At 47.9% G+C, this 16,421-nt stretch overlaps 1 protein-coding gene across 6 annotated transcripts in view; it reads right to left on the bottom strand.

Annotated features, from left to right (window-relative positions):
- CSNK1G1 (casein kinase 1 gamma 1) overlaps positions 1-16,421 on the bottom strand; it is a 110,466-nt gene that overhangs the window by 32,345 nt on the left and 61,700 nt on the right. The gene's annotated exons all lie outside the window — the stretch shown is intronic.

Raw genomic sequence — 16,421 nt, 5'->3', positions numbered from 1 at the left:
GGAAGAATATGAAAAGAACTGAAATCAGTCAAAGGGACAAAGTTAATACTCTTCCTCCTGGGTGTAAATCTTTCACTGGGCAGAGCCTTTATTTTTACCTCTCAAATGTCCTTTCTGTTTGATCTTGCCCAGCAAGCAAATAAGTTTCAGCACATACTGTGCATGAACCGAAGGCCAAATCAGTGCAGGCTTTGCTCAGTTACACCCTTGAATAGACAAATGGATTTCAAAGCAATAACACGACCACATGAAAGCATCTAGCTTGGCAGTGTAAATGCCTGGACTTCACGTAACGAGACGCGGAGCTCCCTGCGTCGCACTAAACACCAGGCAGAGCACAACTCCAAATGTGGGCTGGCACCCGTCGGAGGAGTTAGAAAGATGATAGCCCTTGCAGAAAACGAGGCATGTTCGAAAAAGGGCTGCTTTTTCAACCAAGATAATACATAGTCATCGTTTTTCAGCACAACCTTACACAAAGCTTACTCTTATTATCCTCGCTAGAAAGGGAAAAAAATTTTCCTATACAAAAAGAGCAAAGATTTAAGTTTTGACACATCACCACGTAAAAATAAGTGATCACAGTCATTAAGCATATGTGCAGACGGTTTTGCGAAGTCGCACACAAAACTCTCGACACCCAAGTGGCCCGAGTCAGAGCCTCCCCTTCCACCGAGCAGCTCAGCGGCGGATTTCTCAGCCAGAGCAGGCAATATTTGTACTCAGCCGACAGTGGCTTTTTGCGCGGATTAGCTTTCCAAAAGGCACTAGAAAAGGGAAAAAAATCGGCCTTGGTGTCTGAGCACTCACTGAGCTGCACGGCGCTCCTTGAATTACCTTTTTAGTCCAAAAGAAAAGTCAAAGCAGCCCGTACAGGGAGGAATTCAGCACGGGGCTAACTGCGCATTTCTCTAATCAGCATCTAGCACAGGCGCCCAGCGTCCCGGCATCAGTATCAAGCTGCGCAAAGTTTTTTTTTTGGGTAATATATTTCCAGTCTACATCTCATAAACAGTTCAAAAACACAATGGAAGGGGTTTTGTTTTGAAATACAGGGTTTTGTCCTATGTCAAAACAACGTCTTCGCTTTGACACACAAAGAGACGACATCCTGCTATTCAGCGTGAAGGCTCAGCGTGGGGAGCGCTACTGCGTACACAGCCTTTGCTACGAAGTCACACTGAGGTCCGTAAATTATATAGCACAGGACCTCAAAGGAGAGGAATTATAAATTTTACAGCATGTTTTGAGTAAACCCATAAACGCACTTATATTTACATAAGAGATCAGTCTTAAAAATAGCAAAAAACCTCGTTAACTATCAGACACCAGAATTAAATTGCTTGTGTAACTGCAGGCTTTTGTATGCACTCCGTGGTGTGCTGAGGCAGCTTAGCCCCGCGCAGGTTGGGGCAGTGAAACAGGGAAACACGAAGGCTGGCGTGTGTCAGCGACATAATAACTTTAAGTCCTACTCCGGATTTAGGGAAGCCTCGTTAATCCGCCTGACGGCACTCCTCAACTTGCCAACAATACAATAAATGTGGTGCTGAGATTACCAAAGCTTAAATATTACAGAACTTATGCTCCCATGTATTACTCAAAGAGAACAAAATGCAGCTTGACAAAGATTACTGTAGGATGGTTTTAATCTCATTAACTCACGTGCTTGGGGAATCGTATTAGGTATCAGTCATCGGGACGCACTAATGAGGTATTGCAGAGTATTGCAGGAATTCCCAGTCTAACCGGAGTTTGACGTTTACCCAACCTGGCCTTGGGAGGCTACTGCTCCTGACAGAGTTAATGGTTTAGGAAGCATTAACAGCAACTAAGTCCTCTAAGAAACCAGGACGGTTTGATGCGGAAGCAATTCAGAAAGTAGAACAACGATGGGATGTGACCCAGGCAGCTCCAAAACATTTGCAAATATCCCCAAACCAACGCGAACGATAATTCAATGCTATCAGCTCAGTGCTGAAGGCCGGAATCATTGCAGTAGCTCTTGAAGTAACTCATGGTGAGCCACTGAGTTTTCAGTCAAATCTGATGAGGACTTACCTATGCTACCTCTGATACCAAGAATACCTCTAATTCAAATAGAGAATAGTAGAGAATACCTCTAATACCTCTAATTCAAAGAATAATAGAGAATAATAGAACAGAATAACACAATAGTCTATGGAAAGTTTAAAACTGAGACCATTATAAATTCAAGATACACATATATATATATACGCACAGCGAGTACTTCTATCACAATTTCTACATAAGGATAACAGTCTTGAAAAGTGCAAATCAGGAAAGAAACCACTCGGATTAGGAGTGTGCTAATTAAGGAATAAGGGAGAATAAAATTGCAGAAAGGCTCTTAAGGAAGGCGAAGAATTCCACTCCCAGAGCAAGGGGAAAGGAGGAAATTTCCAGCCTCACTTGGTAGAGAGAGCGCATTGCAATTAAAATTCAATTCCTGCTGGACGCAAGAATCAGGAAGATAAATTGCAGCAAGACTCGAAAGACGGGAATTTCACGTAGGAAAGAAAGCAACACGACTATTTAGCGCTCTCTGGGGCCCTGACCCCTTAAGCCAGCTTTACCCACCTGGAGCCAGCCCTGAGCACGCCGAGAGCTTCCAGCACCACCACCCTCAGCTTTACACCTCCGGAAGGCTCCGCTCCAGGTGGGAGCTCCGCAAGGTGAAGCTGTAGCAAAGAACATTAAAAACAGCATCCTAAGTGCCAGCCTACAGAAGACGTTATTAGTTTCAAGCATATTTTTAGGGTTCGATTTTTCTCTGAGGGTTTTCAGCAGCAATGCCGCCACCTCTGCAGTCAAGAGCTTACCTCTTGGCTTTGCTAGAAGAAAAATGCTGTAACGTTTATATCTCATTTGCAGACCCAGGCTGCATTCCTCACGCATCCTACACCCAAGGAATCGTCGCTGACAAGCCCTTCAGAGCCTCCAGCCCAAGCCTGGCTACTGAAATAAAGTTATGAGGGACACAGGCACCCTCGGCTCCCTCAAACACAAGTCAGCATTTAGCAGCATTTTAGGAAGGGGTGAAGCTTGAAAGAGAAGTTGTAAGCTCAATGCAAATATTAAGGCTTGATGCCTGCAGGATCCAGATGATTTCAGGGTGCTTCTCTGCAAACTTGAGCTACAGGCATCTCTGGGCCCATTCATCTTATCAACAGGAAAAAGGGGCAGCCTAAGAAAATCTGCATAAAATTTTACGTAATCACAGCCCACCTGCATAATTCAGGGGGTAGCTTGGCTCTATTTCAGCAACAAGCAATGTGTCCTGGTCCCACTGTGTCCATTGCCACCGTGAACCACAGGAACTTCACAAATATCACCAGTAGATCTGTAAATACTTAAGAAGGACGCTGGCAACAAAAGAGATTGATTGAGGAAAAACTATCTTTTGTCTGGGCAGTCGAATTTGAGGTTTTTAATGGCAAGCAATTGTGTCAGCAGAGGACTGCAAAGGTCAAACAAAGCCAAGGTGCTGGGAAGCAATCTGTCCTAGATGAGGGGTTCTGGATTCAAAGAGCGCAGGATGAAAAGCCCTGGGCAGAGCAGAGGTCTCCTCGTGAGCATTCAAAGGCACAACTCAACGCTTGAAATACAAGCCATGATCAGCTTAACGCAATTAACGCAGGAAATAACATCTAAACAAGGAATTTCTCCATGGCATTAAACACGAACAACATATTAAGGCAAGAAAATCCAGGCACAGCACGTGCACGTTCTCCTTGGGAGAATCACAGAATTAGAGAATGGTTTGGGTTGGAAGGGACCTTAAAGCCCACCCAGTGCCACCCCCTGCCCTGGGCAGGGACACCTCCCACCACAACACGTTGCTCCAAGCCCCGTCCAACCTGGCCTTGAACACCTCCAGGGATGGGGCAGCCACAGCTTCTCTGGGCAACCTGGGCCAGGGGCTCACCACCCTCACAGCCAAGAATTTCTTCCTCACATCTCATCAAATCTCCCCTCTTTCAGTTTAAAACCATCGCCCCTCATCCTACTGCTCCACTCCTATTGCAGTGGAGGCTGCTGCAAGCAGAAATCATCTGAATTTGCTGAACGGCTTCAGTCCTGCTGCTCAGTGATTTGGCTCAACTGTCTGTAAAAGGCCCCGCTCCACCCTTGCTCTCGCGGAAAGTTTGTCACCCCAATAAACACAGGCTGATCACTGCACTGGAATCCACAGGCAAATTCTGCTATTTCAGCAGTGCGATGCCTTGGAAAAAATTCAAGCTGAGCACAGCGAAAACCTAGCATAGCATTTCAGAGATTAAAGCATCGTGGCTGGAACGAGAGCAAATGCAGACATCAAAGCTGGAAACTCAGACTTTGCTTCCACCGCACTCCTGTGCAGCCACACGACTCTGGCCTCAGGTCTCCTGAGATGCTAAAACTCTAACTGCTCCTGTGGGCTGCCACCAAAAGGGACCACCCCATCCTCAGTCCACCCGCACCCGTCCCACCGCCTCCCCGTGCTCACGTGGCTGAGCAATAAGTTGGATCAACCTGTAAAAAGCTTGGGGTTTGCCTGAGCTTGAACGCAGGAACGGGAACAGTAACAAACCACAGGACCACGGCTCCTGGGGAGAGCTTCATCTGCGTCGGGTCAACCCCAGGGAATCACACCTTCCAGCAAATCTCCATTTCAAGGTCAAGCACCTTGGCTGATCCAAGTGGTGCTGTCCTGCTGCCACATGCTTCACAGCATGACTAACGGCCCTAATAACCCGTCGGATGTCCAGCATACCCCAACAAGCCACGTTAGTCCAGGCATCAGACGTACGAGTCGTACAGACAGTCCAAAGCCATTTCCAGGACGGGTTATGAAGTGGTGACTGGCAGAGAGATGCCAATCAAAGGTTATGCCCAAGGGAAATCTGATTTTACAGCAGCTGCCCCACATGGAAGGCACGGAAAGAGGAAACCATCTGCTGCGGCAGAGAATACGTACTGAATGCTCTGTAGATGAGCATCACGAGAGGCTATGAATAAACCTCGTGCAACAGCGAGCAGCCCAAAATACAGCCAAGAAGAGATGAGGCAGCAAGTGCAGGAAGCTACATGTGGCACCTACATCAGCAGAGGTGCCAAAGTCATGTCCCTGTACACCAAATCGCCCAGAGACAACCACAACTTCTGAAAACCAAACGATACCGGCAGCTTCTGAATCACCCATTTTTTGGCTCCCAAGGGAAATTGGTTTCCACCGCCCTTAGATGTGGTGTGGCCAAATAAAGAGGAGCTGATGTCCTCAATTGCAAGGAGAATTACGGAAGAATTTCATAACCTCTCTTCATGCGGGCTTCAAACTGCTGAGGAGCCCCAAATTAGATACCTGAAGACAGAGGGAGGGGGGAGCAACCCAGTGTCAAGCAAACGGCGGAAGATCGACGCGGGAATGCACTCTATGCGAGCAGCCAGAACTGTTCTTCATAGAGATGGATGCAGAGACACGACAGCGGCAGGAGCGCACAGAAAGTTCTCAAGGATTTTAAAGCAGTGCTGATGAATGGGACGTAGATTGTCACCAAATTCTCATTCAGAGCAGAAAGTTTATTTTTACAAATCACAGAACACAAAATTACACGATAAACAGCATAAATAGCAACTGCGCGAGAGCTGAACATCTACAGCTAAAATTAAACATGTTCCAAACAAATTAAACAAATTGCTTTAGAGTAGTCAACCCATTTAAGCTGATTACGCTAATGAGGATCTACCCTTCTCTTAATTTTGAAATCGGAATAAAATCCTGGCTGAAACAGAAGCTTTGCTACCAGCGTCAACTGGGCCAGGATCTCATCTTTTAACCTCTTAAAACACACCCCGCGATGGTGGGTTTAAATCTACCCGAATACGTTGGTTAACAGGTACGTTCATGAGCTGGAATGACAAAGTCTTGTTCTGACCTTCAGGTTTCCGAATAATCTGCTTCAAAAACAGAAAGAGGGGAGAAAAGTTAAGATAGGCTTCTTACTTGGAATGAAGTTAGCCTAAAGGTCTTTCAAATATTTGACTGCCTACGTTTCAGAGATGTCTCATTTCAAAGCTTTTCCGTACAGCCCTTCACCTTCAACCGTAACTGGCGGAGGCTGGGGAAGGACAGAGATTTTGGGTGATTGAGAACATTTTCTCTTGCTTGTTACAAGAGAACACCCAGCAGTTGAGACACAAAGGAAAAAGGGCAGAAAATGCTGTTTCTGACTCCACTTACTTGCAGCTGCGCTGCAGGGAGAAAAGCAGGTGATGGCACAGGGTCTGCCACAATCTTGACCATCGTTCCAAGACTTTACAAACCTTCAACTGACATCAGATTAGGGAAACAACCTAAAAATAGTAAGCTGATCCAACAGGCACTCAAGAACGTCAACGTACAGAAGCGGGGCTCGAGCACCGCCGTGACTTGGGGGTGACTGCAGTCCGCAGGCAGGTAGGCACTGTGGCAGCTCCTGTCCCACCACACTGACGGAGAGCACAGAGATGACCAACCTGCTGGGGAATCGCGTGTGTTTTCAGCCCACCTTATGACTGGATAACTTCCTTGCCCTCCTGAGCTTCGATGCTCTGGTTTCAGAGCCCTTGATTTACCTTTAGTTTTCTCTCACTCATCTGAAGGGAGTGAAGAGCAACTAGACCTGTGCAGAGCATCTGGCAACATCCCATGGTCTCCTGCTGGCTTCTCCGTGATCCTGCCTGGGGGGCAGCTGGGTTACCCTTGGCTTCGGCTCCTATGGGAGAGGGGCACTCAGCAGAGCGTGGCTCAGCATGAACGGGTCCCAGCTGCTCCTCTGCCTTGCCCAAAGGCCAGCGAGGAAAGCAGCAGCGAGGGCTGCTGCAGGAGCCACCTCCTCAAACCTCGACTGACCATCGTGCTGGCTTTTTCTGCTCCCAGCCCCATTTATTCTAGATCTCTCCTCTGGAACTGCTCACCCTATTCCAGATGGCATCTCAGCAGCCCTTTCACAGCGTCATTATGAGCTCCTCTTATTCACGCTCCCCCCCCGAAACATCCTCCTGCTCTGTTTGCTCCGACTGCTGCCAGACACTCAGCTCTCCGCTGCCAGCTTTTCACATCTTTTTTCCTGCTTCGGTTGGGCAGTGAATCACCTCCCTTCCAGCAAATGCTAAACGCTCCGGCGGGGCTGCCCAACAGGAGAAGCTGCAGCAGGACTTTGCGCCGGGGAGAAGGGTGCAGAGCCGCCGAGAGGGAGCAGAGGCAGAGCAAGGCGCTTCCCCTGCCCTTGGATGTGGAAGAGACACAGTTCAAACCCTCTCTGAACCCAAGCGGAACTTGGGAATAAAGCAAGGGAGAATGTCACAAGCTGGATCACTACCTTCTCCCCTGACGGTCGCAGAGCAAGCCCGGCTTTTAATGGGAAGAGATGACACTCAGCACACAACAGCCCAATAGTTGTGTGCGAGCCATGAGCAGACAGAGCTACTCTCATCTCCAACACGTTTGTTTCCACGTGGACTCCAAGACTCCAGCTTCACTCCAGAAACGCTGCTTATTTTGTGCCTCTTCTCAGGATATGCAGGATGTATCGGATCCCTGCCGTGTTTTGAGTAGCTTGTTAATATTTGAATCTACAAAAAAAAGGTACGGGAAAAGGAACAGAAGAAAACCAGACATGGGAAGAACAGAAGGAAGAACATATTTGTTCTTGCTGCTGGTAAAAATCCAAGCGATTTGATTTTTACTTCAGTTGCAGAAAAACAATTTTCACGATCACTGTGTTATTAAGAGAGGGTGGCATTTCATTTTCCTTGAGTTCCACAAGCTGCTCTCCTGATAGCACGGCTTGACTCTATTGAACAGCTCTTCATACACGCAGAGAAAGCAGCAGTTTCAGAGAGGGCACCAAGAGGATGTTCACATTTGTATTCATAAGAATAAAAAAAGACTGGGAGGAGAATCAGCCCTAGCTGGAAAGGCTGAGCTGCAGGAAAACTTCCATAATCTAGGCAACTTACCCACAAACACCCATTCCCGGTCAGTTTTTTAGCTGTAGCGAGTAAAGTACAGTCAAATCAAATTGTTTGAATTCTTGACAAAGACAAAAGAATAAAGCACAACACAATACATTGCTTTTTTTGGCAAGTTTCGGAGACTGAATTCACATTTCTAGGGCTCAAGGGAAATGACTGCACTCAAATCTCCACATTACTGTTGGATTTTATATCAAATCTCTTGTTCCAGTGATGATGGCAGTTGGCACGTAAGACATCATCTTAAGAGAAGGTTTCAGAAGAGTTATTTTAAACCACCCCAAAAAGTTCTAGCTTAAGTTCTAGATTAATTATCTACCTTTTCCCACATACCTGCAATACAAGGACCAGGGTGGAAGAAAATAGCAAAAGGTTTCGTTTCACGTAATTATTCCTGCTTTGCTCCCTGGGCTTCTCTGTGCACTCAGCGGAGCCCGCGCTTTTGCTGAAAGGCATGAGAAGCTGCGGTGCTGCTGTTTTTTAAACTTTTTGAGGGTTAAGTGAGGGGTTACAGCAGCCTACTGAAGGCAACAGGATTTGCCCAAAAAGCGGGGTGGATCCAGCAAGGAAGATGTGGCCTCCTGCTATGCCACAGGTCACTGCGCTGGGTGAGTTTTGCCGGTCGGTGCAAAGCCAGATCACATCTGCACTGGCCAACTTGGTTCTGATGGTTAATACCGAAGAGAAATTGTTTCCCGCCCAGTTTTCCTTCCTTTTCAGTGGGTCAGCTCTACCCGCTGAAAGGGAATTAAGCAGCAGGTTTTGACTGCTTCATTTTAACCAGGTAACTGAAGTTGAGACAATTATGGGTATGCTCTGTGACTGCTTTTTGTTTTTTTTCTTCGAGAACAAGTTATGCACATTAATTACATTACAGATACAATCTACAGGAAGCTTAAGAAAAATCAACCAGAGAACTTCTCAGGTGCCAGCGAGCGCTCAGCCGCACAGAGATTTACCTCCAGAAGCACTGCCAAGGAAGAGGCTACTTCTTGGCAGATGGAAAACGCTAAGAAAGCAGCAATAATAAAAGACTTCTGCTGAATTGCTCCTCTGCTGTCCAGAGAAACATTTGGATTTGATCACACCACGTCCCGGGTGGCCCCTGCCCTTCATCAGCTCATCTCCACTGGAGACTGTCGGCTGGAGGCAGAGCTCTTACCGGCTCCCTGCCTCCTCCTGCCCACATGCCAAAAATCTACAGCATGAGTTAAGTGCTATAGCGAGTTCCTCTACAGCGCAAGTAAGTTTACGCTTACAGCGTGCAGGCCAGCTGCAAAATAGGGTGAAACCACCGCGGTGACAACGTGGAGGGAACTGGACAGCTTGAATTACAGCTCAGCTGCAACCCACAGCTCTGCACAGTGACCAGGGGTCATCCTAGCCAGGACGGCACAGCGACGCAAGGCAAAACTGGCACGTACAGGCGGCATTTGTCATGGATCCAAGGCATTTGGGTCTTGGATGACAGATCAGACTGGTCCCATTTAGCTGGATAAAGCAGACAACGCTATTGGACACGCAGCCCCTGCTTTGGGTGCTCAGGAGTAAGATGATGCTCGGCCACACTCAGGCAGCTGAAGCTGGCCAGCTTCTGCCTGCTAGACCACGGTGGGACAATCCGGGTGGCATTTCTGGCAGCACAACCACAGCCGCCATCCCCTAAATGTGCCGAGACGTCCTTGCAAAGCCGTGGGTGCAGCTCAGCCCCACAACACTCATACTGGGAGGGCAGCCCGACAGCAGGAATGCCTCGTGCTGCCATCAAAGCTGCTTTAGCATCAGCACAGGACCCAACATTAAAAAAGCCACGAGACTAATGCTATTGCAGGAGCAAATGGCAAACCAGCAAGTGATGGATGCTGAGAGTCAAAAACGTGTAAACTCTCTGCAAGTCAAGAGATTGCCATTCACGAGCCCAGTAACTATTGTCGTTTCTGAGGGGCAAAAAGGATTTTTCAGATTAGTAGGAAAGTGTCACCCAGCCTGATGGAAAACCTCCCAGTCCCTCTTATCACAGGAGAACCTCCTGCAAAACAGAAGTTCAGAGGCGCTAAGTAAGACAGGACCTCCAGATATCATGTCTTTTGTTTCACCTTAAGATAGCTGAGTACCAGCAGGTAGGAATGGAGTTTTGAAGGAAAAACTGCCACTTTCAGAGAGAAAAATTATTACAAAACTGCAAGTCTCCACCTGGGGCAGAGCCTGCTGAAAAGTTCTTCTGGCACAGCTGGATCCATTACAGATTCAGGGGCAGAGCCTATGGCTTATCTTTTAGAGATGGGAGGAGGTTTGGGCATAGCAGGCAGGGCACAGCTCAGAAATGCAAACTCCATTTATCAGCCGGCGTGGGGGGCGGGCAGCCCTGTGTACCAGAACTTCACTTGCGTCAAAACCTCCCTGGCACAGCTCAAACGTCTCCCTCTTTAAGGTGAAGAGCACCTTAAAAGCCTTCAGCCTGCACAGGATGTTTCGGAAGCACAAACATACGAAACGGATCCCAGTAAATCCAGGCACCCACCTCCCAAAAAGGGAACCAGCTTTATTTGCATCGAGGCCGTACTCAACACCTGACGTATCAGCCCTCCAGAAAATGAATTGACTTTTATAGCTCTAGATCTCAATTAGTTTCTAGTGCAGTGTCCTGACAGCTTGAAAAATTGTCATAGAAGGGCTAGGAACGGGGGATAGGCAGAAGAGCAAGGCTAACCGGTTGCTACGTCCTTATTAATTATCGCAGCCCTAACTACCAAACTGGGTTTTCCATTCAACTTAAATACGAATTCCAAAGTTTATCTCCAAAACATTGAGTATCTTCATCTCCTCACTCAAACAGCTGAGGCACTCCAAGTCCCACGCACAGCCTGGGCTGCTGGCGAGGGATCTCTGCTTGGGGTTTGGCAGAAGGCACCAGAAGCAGCACGGAGACCTCCATTATGGGAGCTGGAACTAGATGATCTTTAAGGTCCCTTCCAACCCAAACCATTCTATGATTCTATGACCATTAAATGGCCCATCCCACTCCTCAAGCCCAGCTGGACGCATAGAGGGGTCGGGCCAGCGGCACATCACACAACTCGCTCTCAGCAGGTTGCCATCCACCAGCAGAGCCCGACGAGGTGCCGGGGGCGACTCAGCTGCAGATTCACAACTGCCACCATAGGGCACGTCAGGCATTGAGGAAAAGCATCTGCAGGAAAGGCGTTTTCCAGCTCCCCAGCACCCCATCGTTCCCCAGCGTCGCTGGGCAGCGATTCGGGATTACTGCAACGGATACCGGAAGCATGAGAGAGAGAGAAGCATGAGGACTTTTCAAAATATAAAAAGGAAACTGCCCTAATCTCACATTCAAATATTAATGGCCTTGCTTTAAAAGCATCGATACCTTCCAATTGACAAAGCCTAAATTTAGCCCAAGGAAGTCAAAACTTCTGACGTTAAAAGAGGTGCTGAAATATGCATACTCAGGAAGCCCTTCCGAACAAGGGAACTGCCACATTAAAAAAAAAAAAAAAAAAAAAAAAGTATTTTTAGATAGTAAAATATTACTCCCCAGAGACCAACAGCAAGCCAGCTTTGAAAGCAGGCAGGCTGTGACTGGGTGTGTGACAGGAATCCACCACACTTTATTTTGCAATTCAAAAGCTCCGAAGTCAGAGATCCCTCCAGTTCAAAAGCTCGTTGGACTACCCCGACTTTATGACAAAGCTGCTGATCACCCTTCTTTAAGTGTGCAGCTAAGTGTGAAGGACCTCCCCGTGTTGCACTTTTTGTTCAAAAAGGCCATTTTCAGAGGAAGGAACGCATGGCTCCTTGCTGAGGCACCACAAACCTTCACCAATGGCATGTATCTTAGCAAGATTTGAGAATGAAGGGAAAAGAGTTTTTCCTCGCTGTTACAAAATTAACCCAACAGCTTCAAACGAGCGCTAGGGTCTATCACAGGCATCTGGAGTTGGGAAATGACTAAACATGAGATGTGACTCAAAGGCGCAAGTTGCTTTCCATGCAAACAGATGTCAGCTTTTTATCACCTTGCAGGGGTAAGTCACTTATTAAATACTTAGAGTAACCAAACTCTTACATTCTAAAATATTTCCCAGTATTTGAAAGGAGGAGGCTGCAGCGCTCCTCCAGATCGTCGTAGGGTGACAGCTATGAACAAATGCTTCCACGCAACGAAGCGGGACACAAACGTGCTTCAGGCGATGGCCACGTGTCACTCCACGCCAGCACAAACCCACTTTGGGGCGCAGAGGGGCCGTCCCCCCCCCCAGCAGCTCTCTCCTGGCCCACACCAGCACCTGCCCACGGGGTGAGCTTCTGCCGGCTCACCTCCTGGCCACAGCAGTGTTTTCATCAAGGTGGCAAACACGAGTGGGATTTCTGTAGATTAAAGCGACCACAGCAACAGCTAATGTGTACGTTTGCGCTCCTTAATTAAACAGGGGTGTAGACGTCTTGTCTTGCGCTAACCCTCACTTACATGGCCTCAAGTTACTCCAGCTCCCCCGGGGAAAAGCGTCGCACATGGGGAGTTCCCCGTGAAACAGCCGGTATTGGCAGCACCACAGGGACTTGTTTACACCTAACCGTTCAACAAGTCTTACTGAAATGACCCCTACCTAATTGCTACGTGAATGAGCGCATTGTGCAACCAGCACGGAAAGAATTTCTTTATAAAGGACACCGGTACATACAAAGCATGCAGCAGGTCAGGAGGAAAGCGAGAGCAACACAGAATGAGAAAAACATGCTCGACGTAGGGAATCCCAAAAAGCCAACTTAATACGCAGCATGGAGTAGCAGACAGCTCAGCTACATTGAAAAACATATATGCAAATATTGACTACGCTATGTAAAAGGCTCGGTTATTTATACCCCGTTCATCTTCCTTGGTCCTACTTCCTGACAAGTAAACAGACTGCTTCGCTCCAGCGAGTTGTGCCACAGAAAGAGGTCCAAAAGTAAACACACAGACTCCATACTTCATTGGAGGTGAGCTTGTTTACAGAGCAAGAATTAAAACAAAACCACAGAATCCGTCGATATTCTATATGTAACGACACAGCCCTCCCTGACTCAGTATCTTCTGCTCGTACGCTGTGACTCATCCATTGCGTGGGCTGGGGAGAGCAGAGATCTTCTCGGTTTCCTGGGATTCTCTGGCACATCAGACTCCTGCCTTCCACCACCGCACCGTAGAGCTTCATTACACTTGACATCCAGTTGCCGATGTCACCTGCCCATCCCAGGGACGAGCGCTGGCTACAGGGCTATTGCATGAGACTTGAGGCATGTTGACACTGGACTGCGCCGAATCACGTGTGCCAAGGTGGGACGGCGAAGGAGTGGGGGAAGGTGTGACTCACCCGCCAGCTGACATAAAAATAAGCTACTACTGAATCAAAAATGCATGACTCCTTCACACCATGTGCGCAGGCAGAAGCTGTCACTATGCGGGAACTCGATCATCAGCTCAGCGCGGCCAAATGAAACCCGAAAATAAGCAATGCTCCATTTTACCTTCCAAAGGCAGGGCTTACAGGAAAGGCATTACATATGGCATTAACAACCACAGGGGAGGGATGCCAGAGATGCTTTGAAATGTAGTAACGAAAAAATAAAAATAAATCATTCCTGTACACCTATGGGTCACTGCTGGAAAGTCAATACTTCCCAGGACCATGGTGAATTATTTATTTGCGTGGAAGCAGGAGACCGAAGAGCAGTTTCCTGATTGCGTGGAGATGTTCTTCCGCCGTGGTCAGGCCCTGAGAGAGAGGAACTGGGCTCAGAGCGATACAGTAAGGGTCACGCAGCAGCGGGCTTCCCTGTCCTCCAGAAAAGGCTTAGAGTTCAGGGATACTTTGGGGAAAAAAAGTAATTAGTTAAAGCCTTGCAAGTATCCACAGTGCAGCAGACATGTTTGCCTTCACTTCTCAGCAAAGCAAGGCTCACAGAAAGAGGTCAGTATTTTTCCCCCCCTCCAACCAGCATAGCTTGGGAGAAAAAGAAAGCTTTCAGACAAAGCTCGTCTGAAGTCCCAGCGGTCGGCTTCCATGTCTTTCACGGATATGTGAGCTCCACTAGATATGACAGCAGCTGGATGGAGGAGAGGCTTTATGGTGGGACAGGCAGGTGCTACCATCCTCCTGCAGCACATCAAGTGACATGGAGCACCTCCATGGGCTCTGCTGCCGCATCCAGGGGACAGGGCAGCCCAGTGCCCTAGCCTGCAGACGGCTTTGTCGCACTTCTCTTCCCTGGGATGCAACAGCTTTCCAGAAATGTTCCTGAACAGCGTCTTCAGCTTCCCTTTGGAAAGCGACGTTAAACACCCGGCAGATGAGAGACGTGCTGATGGCACTGAGTAAGGATACAAAGGTTTCTAGAGCAGGAAACACAACAGTGTCTTAAGTTTAAAAGGCTTTGCAAATATAAACCACATTTAAAGTGTTTTCTACTAGAGCTGAGAGCAGTAGGATCCACCCTGCAGCCCCACCAGAGCGGTCAGTCGAGAGGAGAGGCCAGTATCTCCACAGGCAACTCAAACCAGCTGGCTAGAGATACCACAGATGCAAAAGGACGTGTAGGAGCTGTGGCAGATTGCAGCCAAAAATCCAAATGATGGGATGGGTGGAGATAAAAGCATGGCCACATACACCTGTATGTCCACATTACACACGGGAAAGAGAGCTCAGGCCAAGGGCTGCTGAAGAGCGAGAAGCAGGGACTGGGAAATACAGGCACTGCTTGCTGATAAAAGACGAGTTCCCAATAAAACCTTTGGAAGAGAGGTTTCCCCCGTGAAGCCTGCAGGACAGTTTAACTTGAAGGAAAGGTGAGAATGCGGAATCAGTCTTAAAACAAAAAGAACATTCCTGCTGAAGTTCCTCAAAGCAGGTCAATATGCAAGAAGAGTCCACCAGACAAAGCCAACGCAATCACTAGGACCTTAGTGGGCCACCAGCAGGACCCAGCTGCTGAAGGTGGCCCAACGGGCCTGACAGGGCTCCTGCAGCTGCATGAACTGCTTTATTCATCCCAAACCAAGTAGGAGAGACCTGGGATGCTGCTGGCTGCTCCTTGTACGCTACCCAGGAAACACAACCATCCCAGGAGTTAGGAGCTGGGTCACTTTGACCGTGGTGAGAGTATCTCAGTTTTGCTCTGCCAACACCAGTTTCCCTACCCCTATATTATGGGGAACCAGACATTCAGACAGCCAGTGGTGGGGATGGAGCTCCTCCACCCACCATCCTGCAAGATGTAGGGCCTGATTATTCAAGATTTTTTATGAATTATAAGAAGCCAAGCCTTTACTCCACAAACTTCAAGTACAGGGGACAAATGACATGCTCAAGTGACTGATCCAACACTGGAAACACGCTGAAGACCTGAACTTGGCAGCCCTAGGAGATGTAAAACATCCAGTCAAGTTGGATGGGGGAGCTCCTCCTGTCCCCGAGGGATGGAAGCAGCAGATTTAAGCAGCTGTACGAGGCCTCGGAGTAAGGGGAAGCCCAGGAGCCGAGGAACCAGTCTTGAGGAGGAGGGGAACACCTGGAACAGCCAGTCCTCAAAGAGGGTCATAGAGCAAGAGCCTAATTTTGGGGAATACCCAAATCCCACTTGGACTTCTTGTGGAAAGCTGTGCTGCTCATGTTCATATGCAGATAGCCACTATCCAGCAAGAAAAAATTTAGGACCGACATACACAGATGGTGACACTACCAGAAAAGTAAGATCCTGGGGATAGCTCAGGCCAGGGTGAATCTTCTGTGTCAGGATGTCCATGCATGCTTCCATGGACTTCATGACAAAACGCAACCATGAAACAGTTCAGTATGACACCAGCACCTTACAGGACTGAAGACAGAGTAACACAACTAGTTTGCAAAGAGATTGTTAAAACTACTCCAATTATCCTGGTCAGCAAATGGATCGTATCCCAGACTACCTAAAACCTAAACGAATTCTTGTCCTTTCCTGAGACACCCTGTGGACCGACCATCAGGTCTTTGACTCTGTGCCTGCCTTTTTTTTTTTTTTTTTTTTTTTTTTTTGCTTCGCTGGCTGCATTAAGGCAAAGCAGTCATACACTATTTTAGGTTATTAAATATTTAATTCCACAGTGAGAAGAAACCAGCAGATGGTCACTGTGCAGCAGGCCCTTGCCTCTTCTTTTGAGGGGGTAGAAAAGTTCAAGGAAGAAACAGGAAAATCCATTTCTATAAGGAAACCCCTCCATTCTAAATGGAGAAAACCCTCCCATTTAGAGGGGCAAGGTAGGAAATTACAGGAGAGCTATTCGTTTCTCAACTACAGGGAGGCATTGAAACATCAGAGACAGCAGCAATTCCTGCAGAAGTGCATGAGAGACAGCTGTTGGTCCGTTC

This window comes from Larus michahellis, chromosome 9 (assembly GCF_964199755.1).
Source record: "Larus michahellis chromosome 9, bLarMic1.1, whole genome shotgun sequence".
In the NCBI taxonomy this organism is placed as follows: Eukaryota; Metazoa; Chordata; class Aves; order Charadriiformes; family Laridae; genus Larus; species Larus michahellis.
Note: the sequence above shows the minus strand (reverse complement) of the source record. Positions and strands in the feature narration are given on the sequence as shown.